This window comes from Alligator mississippiensis, chromosome 1 (genome assembly GCF_030867095.1).
Source record: "Alligator mississippiensis isolate rAllMis1 chromosome 1, rAllMis1, whole genome shotgun sequence".
Lineage (NCBI taxonomy): Eukaryota > Metazoa > Chordata > Crocodylia > Alligatoridae > Alligator > Alligator mississippiensis.
The window spans coordinates 485,816,384-485,828,966 of NC_081824.1; the positions used below are offsets into that span (position 1 = coordinate 485,816,384).

At 53.6% G+C, this 12,583-nt stretch overlaps 1 long non-coding RNA gene across 1 annotated transcript; it reads right to left on the reverse strand.

The window, feature by feature from the left end:
* Window positions 1–743: 743 nt before the first annotated feature.
* LOC132249917 (uncharacterized) lies at window positions 744–9,518 on the reverse strand. Its single transcript, XR_009461439.1, has 3 exons — window positions 9,209–9,518; window positions 1,225–1,293; window positions 744–1,048 (listed from the first exon to the last, which is right to left on the reverse strand). It is a non-coding gene; the product is annotated as an uncharacterized LOC132249917 (long non-coding RNA).
* Between the last annotated feature and the right edge of the window lie 3,065 nt (window positions 9,519–12,583).

Consider the following 12,583-nt stretch of genomic DNA (forward strand, 5'->3'; position numbering starts at 1 on the left):
CAGTCGTGTCACCCTGGGGGGCAGCGAGACCATTGCTGTGTTATGTGAGAAGTGTGTGTGTGTGTGTGTGTGTGTGCGCGCGCGCGCGTGCGTCGGTGGGTGCGTGCTGTTTGTCCTTCCTGGGGGAAGACGCCCGCATCCAGCGGGGGAGGAGAAAGAAAAGACGTGGGAGAGAAAAAGGGAAGGAGACAAGAGAAAAGGAGAAAGAAGCAAAAAGCGAAAAAAGGGAAAGGGAAGAGAATGAAGGGGGTGGTGGCTCGGTTGCGTGATCTTGACACACTCTCTCTCTCTCTCTCTCCCCTTTGGGGAAATCCAATCTCTTATTCGACCAACTCAAGGAGCTGGAAAAATCCTTCTTAGCGAGCTGTTCGTTGTAAACACTGATTGATTCCTACACTGGACTGCAGAGCTGGAGGGGTGCCCCACCGCGTTCCCCACCACCCCCAACTGAGGACCCAGGCATCTAGGTCCTCTGCTGTCATGCCCCAGTCTCCTCTCTGCACCACTGTGAGGGACCCCACAGGCATAAATCTTCAGTTTGTCTGTAAAAATCATGTAATTTCAACCATTAATTTTTATTTCACTTGCATTGAAACAAATACCATTTCAAAATCAACCCAAACCTCAGTTCAAGTGGTATTGATGTAAGAAAAGTGTTTATCTTAAAACAGAATATAAAAATGGAAGAATAAATTATCAGGACTATTATGACACCACAAAAAATCTGTGCATGTCATAGCATTTTTATTTAAAATGTAATTTTACATGTATAATTCCCAATTTTGCAGGACAAAATCTTCCATAAAGCTGTGTATCAGTGCGTGAAACCTGTCACTGTAACACTGAATGCTGGCACTAAAGGTGTGGATCCTCATGCATCCCCGTGCCCAGCAAATCACGCTGTGCCATCAAGCAAACCCCCAAGCAGGCCGGGCTAAGCGCACGGTGCTAGAACACACATTCGTAGAAAACCTGGTGTTCGGGTTGTTTTCCATTTGTTCCCAGGCAGGGGAAGCAGCAGCACCCGCTTTGTCCTGGTCCCTTCGACCTTCCAGAAGAAGAGGGGCGGTGTTGTGGTGTTCACATAAATTGCAGAGCCCCTCCACCCTCCATCACACTACCGCAGTGTGCCAAGCTCCCTGCAGACCCCAGCGAGCTGAGGCACAGGGGGCAAGGCCTCCGCCCTGCTGGGAGGTGGGAGCCAGGGGGGGCATTAGCACTCACGTGAAGAGCAGAGCTTCTTTCCTGTGCAGTCATTGTTTTCTTGGCCTTTTCTCCAAGAAGGAGCAGGTCCTACATGGGAGGAAACCGGCCGTGTGTCACACACTCGCCCACACAGACCCCACTGGCCCCAGCCACCGCTGCGCGGGCCTCTCCCTGCCACTGTCTCCAGTGTGTGCTGGGGGCTGCCCAGGGAGGCACAGGCAGGGCCCAGGGGGTTGTGTGAGCCCCCCAGCTTGGCAGGCCGCTCACGGACGCTTCTCGTTCTGCTGAACCATCTTCCTGGGCTCCTTGGATTCAGTCTACATGGACTCCTCTCATGCTACTGCTGAGGGTACAAACACGAGCCCGTGATGCTCTTTCCTGCCCTCGCCCTTGCTCTATGGCAGCCCACCACCTTCCCCAGAGCCAGCTGGGTCTCCACATGGGGCAGCGCTGCCCTGTACAACCAGCCCCAGGGCTGCACCTAGGGGCAGTGGCATCTCCCCCTGTACACCTGGCTGCCATGTTCCACCCCAGAAGCAGCTGCTCACTTGGATATTCACCTCTGCCACTGACCCACTCATCACCTTTGACCTGTGCTTTCTACAGGACTTGAGACAGGCTGAATATGTCGGGTTGGTGGCATGCAAGGACAGGCTGGAGATGCTGGCTGCTGTGTGAGAAATGAGAGTAGTCACTCCCCTGCTCACCCCCAAGTCGCCATCCCTCCCACACAGCCAGGCGTCCAGGCTCCCAGCTGCTCCCCGCCCCCACTGCTGCAGGAGACCGGGGGAAGGCCTGAACAGCATTGCGCTCTGTGCTGCTGACACACACGGCCCAAGTATCCCTCTTTTCAGCAGCTCCAGCAAGCAGCCTGGAGCAGGGCAAAGTGGGTGTTGGGAGCATTGGCCCAGCCCAGGCCCCTCCCCAGCCTGGGCTGCAGCAGCACCCAGCATCTCTGGGGGAGTGGAGACCCCCCTCAGCCCCCGACTCATGGAGCAACAAGGAGGGGCGGCCAGAGCCTGGGAGAGCCCCAGGCAGAGCCTGGCACCACTGCGCCCACGACATCTCCTCCATGGATTGGTGAAGAGATGGACGGCCATCCCTGCAGCTTTCTGCAAGAGCATTTGCCGTGGAGGGCTGCCAGGCTTCAACATGCAGGACCCCCCATTCCCCCAGCTGTGGGGCAGGGCAGGGCAGGGGAGGGGGACAGGTTTCTCCCCCAGGGGCCCTGATCTGGGCCTGATCACCAGGATCCTCTGGGCGTCTCTCTCTGTGTCCAGGGGGATGCCCGCAACAAGCACAGGGAGATCAGGGTGCATGAGGATCACCCCAGCCCGGCACAGCCCCCTCCTGCAACGGGACCAGCCACCGCCTCTTGTTTATGACCTCTGGACCATGATCCTTTGCTCCTGCCCTGCCCCCCAATCTCCCCACCAGCTGAGGGGGCTCCGGGTGACAGGGACCCCTCATTGGGAGAAGATTCAGGTCCTAGGATTGGCAGAAAGGGGGCTACTTGTTATTAAAGGGGGTCTAGCAGTGGTACCCCCTTATGTGGGGGTGTCTCACAGCCAGGAACCCTGCCCCAGGGTGTTGCCCCCCCCCCACGTGTCTGTCCCCCCACCCTGGAGGTTTTGTCTTGTGCAAGAAATGGAGGTGGATCCTGCAGCTGCCCAACCACCTAGAGCCCCCCTTGGAGAACCACCCCGCCCAAGGGACCCCCACAATGCCCCCTCCCACCCCCCCATGCACAAGTCCCACCCTGAGGTTCAACAAGGACAAATGCCAAGTCCTGTGCTGAGGACGGGATGGTCCCGTGCACCAGGACAGTCTGGGGGTGACGGGCTGGGCAGCAGCTCTGTAGAAAAGGACCTGAGGAGACAGGACAAGGAGATGGCTGGGAGTCAGCAGGGAGGGTTGCTACATTGTCTCCTATTGATTCCTTCCGTTGGCTGATCTGCGGTTTGCATAGGTGTTAATTGACCCTTGTTACTGAAGCCTGCTACTGTGTTACACATTCAAACACTGACTCGCTCGCTCTTTCAGGGCCCGCCTAATATAAGGTAGCAGCAGTTTGAGTCCTGCCCTTGTTAACATAGTTACAGTGTATAACTTACTTCTGCAACTACACACATTTAGTTAAAAGGTGAAGCATATAAAATATAAGCTACAAGAGTAATGCCATGGCACACAAATAAATAAAAATACCAAAATAGAACGGGAGATACAAAATACACACATGCAAACTTTAAAACTCAATTCCTCATCTTATAGTGAAAGAAAGAGGAAGGAAGAAAAGGTAGAAGAAGAGAAACATATCCAAAGAGGGGAGAGCAAATGCAGGCAAGAAGAAAAGGGGGCTTTCTGCTACAGGCAGGCATTTGCCCCTCGCTCAGCCTGGCCCGGTCTGGGGGGTTCCCTGCCTCTGCAGCAGGGGCATGTCCTGGGCCTGGTTCTCTGCAGCGTCTCCAGCCCTGACCCCTCGGCAGCAGCAGGACACGGCGGTCATGTCCCCCCTGCTGTCTCTGGAGCAGGGGCAGGGGGGAGACCTGGGGGTGACACAGTGGCGTACCACAGGTCCTTGGTGCCCAGGGGGCCAACGCCTGCATTTGCACCCCCACACCCCATGGGACAATCCAAGCACAGAGCGGGGCCCAAGGCAAATCAGCCTGTGCGGGGCCCACCTCCCACCCCAGGATACTTCCATGGGGGAATTACCACTGCAACATGCCAGCCGTGATTGCTGGCCGGAACGGCCGAAGAACAGCACAACCCACCAGGCAGTCAGAACCTGGCAGGCGCCCCAACCTCTCTGGCCTGCGCCCCCCCCACTCGCTACCCCACTGGGGTGACGGCAACTGTAGAAAAGGGCTGGAGGGTGGGGGTGAATGGGGTCCCTCAGGCGGGAGTTGGGGCGCATGTGCCCCTGGGGTCCCTTATAGTCCCCGGCTGTGGAATTTGGGCTAAGGAACCCGGGTGGCAGGGAGTTGCTTCTGCTGCAGTCGCTGCCTCTTCTGATACCTGCTTCTCCTCCCAGTCTGTTTTGCACGGGAGATGCTGGGGATGCTGGTCACACTGGCACTGTACCATGGCATGAATGGGAACCAGTGTGACCCAAACACCATGCAGTGGACTCTCAGGGCAGGGAAACTGGGACCCCGGACACCTGGGTTGACCATAGTGACCCCATTACACCCAGCCCTAGCACCACCCCAGAGCCAGCTGCAGCTCAGCCCAGGACCCCAACTGCTCTGCATGTCATCTTCTGTGAAGGGCGAGATTGGCAGCTGATGTCCTGTGACACGGCAAGGCAGGTATCCTGGAGAGAACCAGCACTGAGATGCAGCTTGCTCTGGGGTGGGCATCCAGCACCACAGACCATCTTGTTTCTCCCTGCAGGAGCAGCTGAAGTCTCACCATGGCACGTGGACCAACTCGACTGTGAACGCTGAGCCTGGGTGAGTGTTGTGCTGGGGCTGGGAGGTGGACCTGGGTCTGGCCCCATCTGCTCTTGACTTCAGAATGAACCGTGCTGCTCCCACTGCAGAGCCTGGTGCCCCAGGTCTGATCTGGTCTGGTCTGGTCTGGTCTGGTCTGGTCTGGTCTGGGGGGAGGCATGAGCCCCCCAAGCGTCCCGCTGCTGCCCTGCTCTCTGCCCCCCTGGGCTCTCGGTGTGACTCTGGGCGAGCACCCTGAGGACAGGGCCAGGGACATGGGTGCACCTGCTGCTACACAGTGATGTCTAGGAGCGCCGGCTGGGACAAGCAGGCCGGTGGGGGGGACTGGCTGGGGGGCAGGCTGGTCTGTGTCCCCCAGACACCTGGGCTTTGCGTGCATGTCCTGGGAGTTTCCAGCCATCTCCTCGCATCTAGGCAATACACCTGCATGGAGGAGGATGGGAGACACAGCTGGAGCAGCAGCAGTGTCCCCAGAGCCTGCCCTCGCACGTGCACCCCAGGCAGCCGGACGGCAGCAGGTCTGCTCTGCTCCAGAGCCTGATATGTTCCCTTTCTATGAAGGACTGGAGCATGGTAGGGAGTTAACTCAGTCCTGGATTTTAAAGCCGATTTTGGCATGACAAAGCCGTCACACACATGTTTCTATAAGCACTAAGGAGGTGGGGATTTGGCGCAGGTGGTGCTGATCCTACAGAGTCTGAGAACCGTTGCAGCAGCAGGACGTTGGCAGTCTCAGCCTCATTTTCCTGGGGCAGGTGCAATGTCTGGTGCTGTGTCGTGCTGCTCGGAGGCCAGACACGGGGTTTGTCTGGGCTGGTCTGGATGGGGTGATCCTGCCCCAGGCATGGGTCAGACAGGATGTGACCCCTGGAGTCCTGTGCAGCCCCCAGCTCTGCAGTGTCTCTGGACACTGCATGCCCTGTTTCCATCTCACTCCAGCCCCGAGGCTGTTCATTCTCCTCCTTCCAGTTTCCTTTTTAAACCAGTCTTTGTGAGCCCGAGTGGGCTCTTCTGGCCCCTCTCAAGGGCTCACCCGCCCTCGCCATGGTGCTGACACCTCTGTGGGGGTCAAACCGAGCAGGCCAAAGCCGGTGCCACTTCCTGGGACTCGAAACAATGGAGAAAACATTGGTGCCACGTCTTCCGACTGCAAGCTGTGCGCTTTCTAGCAACGTTAGTGGGTGTTCTTACGGTTTGTAGCAAAAATGTGACCGACATTTTCTTTCTGTGTGAGGAAAGCATAGCCCTGTGTGTTTCTAACACTGCATTTATGTCCCGTTTTTAACACCTGTAGCAAAACTGTAGCACTGCAATATTCCCGGATCAGGACCGGCTGGTGCTGGGGGGCCACACTGAAGTGTGGTGGTGCCGGGAAGGAGCCATCACTGCATCAGACCCCGAATGCAGCTGGGGAGGGGGAGGGGTGTGCTCAGCTCCTCGTTACTGTTCCAATTAAAATTCAACCCGCACACGAAGGGGGCTGTGTGTTTCACTGCGGGGGCAGGGGCAAGCCCTGCCTGGCGGGGGAGGCCGGGACCATGGGAGCCAGGCACTGGGGAAATTCCTGTTCTCCCTCCGAGCCTCACCCGGGAGGGTGTTGGGGAGCCAGCGAGTCCTGCAGAGGGGCCGAGGCTTCGTCCCCCCTTGTGCCCCCTGTGGAAGGAATCAAACTTCGCGTTGTGGTTGTATCAGAATTGGCAGAGCCATCTAGGTTTATTTAAAGCTATACAAGCGATCACAAGGAGGGTTCTCAAAAGAAATCTGACCTCTACAAGTTTACAAGTGTATTGATACTTTAGACAGCGAGAAAAGATGCAGGGTTCAGACAAAGCAACCTTGAGAGAAACAGAAAGATGTCGATCATTCGTTTGTCACACGTAAGCAGTTACTTATTCAGAAAAAAACACTATGTTTTGGGAACCGTTATCAGCTTCCTGTTTGGAGGAGAGGAGGAGGTTAACATCTGCACACAGACAAAACAAGGCATGAAGGTTTTTCCTTATCTTAGAACATTTTAAAACACACAGCATCAGCATCTTTTTCTCTTCTCTTTCTCTCTCTTTGTCTCTCCTCTTAGTCAAGTAAGAGGCCTGGTTAAACTTATTTCCACATTCCCCCCTTTTGGGCCTTTTTGGCCCAAAATATTAGATATTTATAGCCATGAGCTTTTTAATTTCTAATTTTTCTTTCTTTTTTACCTTTTCACTATTTTAACATATATATCACAAAAGTCGGTCCAATTAAGGGCTAACACAATTATGGGCAATCCTTTCATTGTACTAGGAGGCAAGTGGGGACATACCCAACATTTAGAAACATTTAAGTCCTTTGCATATTGATAAGACAGTTGAAGAAAAGCATTTTGGTGAGCATGCCAGTGTGGGAGTGATCTTTTCGACCTGTTTTGAAGTCTAGTCTGATTTACAAAGTTTCTTTCAGCTGCTGAGTCTTTAAGTTCATATAAGATGATCCAAAAGGAAAGACTGAGAAGTACCCAAGTCACGATTAACCAACCCCACCCCAGGAACTAGGAACTAGGTAGAGGCCTTTTCCCTTTCCCGAAGGGCATAGAGGTGTCGTTGGGGTACATTTTCTTCATTCTGTAGTGGCAAATCCTCTTCGCCCGTAGGCGCTTGGCCAACTACTGGTCTTGAGCTCACCTGTTGGCAGGCGCTAGGCTCACTACCAGTCTGTGGAGGCTGATTACAAGGTTGATATGGAGGAGACTCCAAGTCTAACCGGGATGATGTTTTCTTAGTGTGTGAAGCTGTTCCTGGACTTCAGAAAGAAGTCCTTGGACAAAAGCAGCGACAACTGCTTCTGGGGCAGTTTCAGCTGCATCTTCAATGCCAGAATGTCTTTCAAATATGAGTTTCAAGCGATCCATGTAGTCTGCTGGGGATTCTCCTTTGTTTTGCTTACAGTTATTTATTTTGGCCCAGTCAGTTTTCCTGGGGCAGATTTTAAGCACGGGCTCAAGAAGGCGTTCTCGGGCACTTACTAAGCGACCTCCCATTCCGGGGTCTTGATGAGGCTAATTAGCCTGTGCTATGCGGCAGTTACGGACCTCGGAGGGCAGAACACTTCTCATTAATTGGTTTAAATCTGCCCATGTTGGCTCATAACAATTGGTTACAGTTTCCAAATCCTCCCAAACTTCTGGGGTTCTTCCCTGATATTGGGGAATTGCTTAACAAGGTTTAGGAGATCTCCTGAGGTCCAGGGGCCATGGACTGTGACTGTAGTTTTCCTATTTGGACCCTGTCCTGGGAGTTGGTGTAAAGGCATAAGATGATTTTTTTTTTCATTTTTAGAGGTGGGACTGGACCATATTGGGTGCCTGACCTTAAATAAGAGGAGGTTGAGGCTTCAGGAGACAGATGCCATGTCTCTGGTGGCCGTGGGCATGGCCTGGGGGCAGGCAATGGTTGTTGAGTGATGGTTTCCTGATGGGTTGGGCTGATTCCACAGGAAGCATCTATTTGTTTACTTTGAACTTCCTCAGGTTCAGATTGTGCCTGGGACTGGTATGGGAGTGGCACACTGAAAAAATCAATTATGTCTTCTACAGATTCATTCTCAGTCAGTTGTGGATAAAGTTGTGTTGGTGCTGATAATGTTGTTGATGGGGGATCCCCTTTTGGCGCACTTTTCTTTTCTAATTCCTTTATCTGAGATTTTAGTTTTTCTTGGGAATCCTTAAGGCTCCGAACGTGAGATTCGTGACGTCTTTTGGAAGCTTCTGCATACTAATAAAAAATTGTGTCCCAGTGGGTCTGTGGTGTTTTACTGCCTCTTGACTCAAGGGCTCTGAGGAGATGAAGGACTTTACTTAAATCAAATGTTCCCTCCAGGGGAAACTGCAAGCTAGCATCATCCCTGGTATACCAATTCCATTTGTCTAGACACTTACAACTCTTATGGTCATAGTATGTGTACATGTACAATGCTGGAGTCCCTTCTGCCGGAGCCGGTACCTCTTTAGACCTTCCGCTCCCCATGTCTTTAAACTCTATTCACACAGGTCTTTCACACAGGAGAGGTTTATTGAGGGTGTCCGGTCAGGTCGTGAGATTTGCTAGCGGCACAGAAATGCTGTGGCTAATGTCCATAGCACCGGCACACAATGCAGTTGCTCACTGTTAGACACGGCTCATTCACGAGAGTGGGGGTAGGGAAAATTTGTCACACGACCCTGATCTTCAGTCTAAGAGTTTCCACCTTGCACCCTTGCTTTTGAAGAGCACACAGAACAAGTCTGGTGTCCCTGGGGCGGCTGCACAAGGTTTCCACTCCTAGCTTCAGAAAGACCTCATAGTTCTTTGCAAAACTTAACTCAATTCACACGGGGATTCATTCACTGACAACAGCAACACAGTTTCTTACTTTTTTCTTTAACCTTAATTCAAAGTTCCTACTTACATAGTGGGTCTGACAATTCTGGCAGCAAAAGGGTCGGATAGGGTCAGCCTCAACCAGCGAACAGGAAGACACACAGGCAGTCTCGCACCAAAAAGCTCCAATAGAGATTTCAAAAGGTCTCTTACCTTAGTTTAGTGCCAGGGCATCAGTGAGGAGACAATCCATATCTCAACCGATCACTACAGGCGTCTCTATCTGAGTCACGACACCAAATTGTGGAAGGAATCAAACTTCGCGTTGTGGTTGTATCAGAATTGGCAGAGCCATCTAGATTTATTTAAAGCTATACAAGTGATCGCAGGGAGAGCTCTCAAAGGAACTCTGACCTCTATACGTTTACAAGTGTATTTTATACTTTAGACAGCGAGAAAAGATGCAGGGTTCAGACAAAGCAACCTTGAGAGAAACAGAAAGATGTTGATCATTTCTTTATCACACGTAACCAGTTTACTTATTCAGGAAAGAAAACACTATGTTTTGGGAACCGTTATCAGCTTCTAGTCCAAAGAAGAGGACGAGATTAAAATCTGCACACAAAGCTTAATATAGCAAGACAAAACAAGGCATGAAGGTTTTTTCTTATCTTAGAACATTGTGAAACACATAGCATCAGCATCTTTTTCTCTTCTCTTTCTCTCTCTTTGTCTCTCCTCTTAGTCAAGTAAGAGGTCTGGTTAAACTTACTTCCACACCTCCCATCACAAGCTCTGCCCTCATTACCATGGCATTGCCTATGCATGTCATTCATTTACATGCCTCTCTGCTAAGAACCCAAGTGTAAAGCCATGCATTCAGCTTTTCTCAGTCACTTGCTGATTCTTCCTGGTTTCTTGCTGACTTTAGCAGCCTCTCCAAGGTTTTGCTTCTAATTTATCTCCTGATGATAGCTGGTGGGCTGCATCTTCTTCTTCTTACGCAATGGGCTCTGTACTTTACAACACTACAACCTTGTTAGAAAACTGCTTGCCTAAACGTTTGCAAGGCTATTTTTAATACATCATTCTTCCTTGCGGGCAGCAGCTCTGCTGAGATGCAGAAAAAAGCCATTATTCAACTGGAAATCCAGTGCTTTCCAAGATATCAATATTGTAACCCTAGCAGTTGGGAGAATCAGGGCTGGGCAGACCTCAGGCTGGGGCAGGGTTATAGTCCTGGGTGTCAGATCCATGGTCAGATTTCCCCTGTCTCCTTTCCCACAGGTGCTCCTGGAGACCGGATACTGCCGACAGGAGCCGTGCATGAGTGCACAGGGAGCGAGAGCCCAGGCCCCCGACCGGTGAGATCCCTGCTGGGGAGACGTGGCTGCTGCACTGGAGCCTGTGGCAGCCATGGGCCTTCCCTTCCTGGCAGGAGCTGGAGGAGCAGGACCCAGGAGGTGTGCAGGTGGGGCTGAGGGTGCAGAATTGCCTCGTGTCGTCCAGACCGAAGCCGGTCCAGCACCAAGAGCTCTGGAGACAGGACGCAATGCAGGCCATGCAGCCCCCTTGTGAGGCCGAGCTGCCCTCCACGACCCCACAGCTGGCAGCACGGGATGAGCTCCCCACCCCAGAGCCCTGGCGCCAGCTCTTCCGTGGCCTGTGCTACCGGGAAGCTGAGGGCCCAGGGAAGATTTGCAGCCACCTGCGGGAGCTGTGCTGGCGCTGGCTGGAGCCCCAGTGCCGCAGCAAGGAGCAGATGCTGGAGCTGGTGGTGCTGGAGCAGTTCCTGGCCATCCTGCCCCCGGAGATGCGGAGCTGGGTGTGCGGGTGCCGCGTGGAGACGTGTGCCCAGGCCATGGCCCTGGCCGAGGGGTTTCAGCTGGGGCAGGCGGAGGACGAGAAGCTCCAGGTGAGAGCCTTTGTTTGGTGCCATCTGCACTTCCACGTGTCAGGGGATGTTTCCCCCAGATCCTGGCTCCCCAGTGACATTAGGCATTAGCTTGCCATTAGGTTGCCTTTTTTGCCACAATCTCCTCACTTACACTTCGGACAGCTGAAAGCAGGGACCTAGTGAGCTCTTAATTCCTAGGTATCCTCTTGCTAAGATCTGCAGACTTCTGGATGGCTTGGGAATCAAATGCTGTGAGAGCTTTGATCTCTGTTCCCAAGCAAGAAGAGCAGAAAGGTTTCCTGGCTGGGGCAGTATTAAAAGTGTAATGACGCAAATCAAAACGCTGCACCTCTCTTCAGATATCTGCACAGCATGCTCCAACAGTATGGATGACAGAGCTGTGACCTGGTGTCTGTGTGGTGTGGGTTGCATTGTGCAAGCATGAGAAGGAAAAGTTCAGAGAGATGAAGGCGTCTTCTAGGGCCCTACAACTTGAGAGTGCTGGTGCTGAATGAGAAGAGTCTCATCATGTCCATCCCCCCACTTTGAAAGGTGTATATAATAATGAAGAGTCAATAATATATTAATAAAATTCCAATATAATGATGTCTGTCTATCTTTCTGTCTGTCCATAATGCTTTTGTTTGTGTGCATGCACTGCTGAGATAGGGTTTCCATACATCTGGGTTTCCCCAGACATATCCCTGCTCTTCTTAAGTCCTCTGATCTCCATCCAGGTGGGCTGTCTGGGATTTCCCTTTGCTCTGGGGGTGGGAGCAGGGAGAGCCTGATTGGAGGCAGCAGGAGCACACACAGACCTGCCTGCAGCTGTGGAGGCAGCAGACCCATGCACTGCTCCCTGCTGCCTGCGATCCCCTCCCTCTGCCACCCCCAGAGCAAAGCAGAAATGCAGACATGATCAGGGCGGGGAGATCGGGGGCTACAGCTGTGATGGGGTGGGGGCAGAGGAGAGTGGCCTGTTCTCCAGTAGGGAAAGGGCAGGGGGCAGCGGGGAACTCATCATTCATTCCTGCCTGTGGCAGGGGGTCAGTCTAGATGCTCTGTTCAGGTCCCTCCTGACCCAAGCTACTATGAAACTATGAAACTATTAAACTTCATGGCTGGGCGGCCATGCAGAGATTGGTGCCTGTGCTCGGAGGGGCTGAGCGGCCAGGAGTCGCTGCGCGGGGAAGGGGGAGAGGGGGGTTGCCCTGGCCAGGCTGCCCACAGGGCACTGAAGCCCCATCCCAGGGCAGGGGATGCCACTAGCCTCCCCTCCTCTCCCCTCAGCCTGTGCTGGGGATGGACACCCTCCACCACCGCCTGCATGAATCGGAGCCACCGCACTCCATCCTGGTCAGGACGGGGACAGCTGGGGCCCTCTGGCAGGGCTGGTGGGGGTAGGGGGCCGTGGGTTGGGAGTGAGGGGCATCGGGGATGGGGGACTGTGGGTTGGGAGTGCAGGGGGCACTGGCAGTGCCAGAGGACTGCAGGTCTGGAGTGAGGGGCACCATCATGGCCCGGGGGTCAGGGTACGGCAGTTCGGTGAGTGAGGGGCACCGGCAGGGCAGGGTGAGTGGGTTGGGAGTGAAGGGCAGCAGCAAGCATGGCGGGGCTGTGGCTTGGCAGTGGGGGGAAGCAGAATGGGTAGAGGCAGGGCCACACTTCGGGGCCGGCCATGTAAACACTCC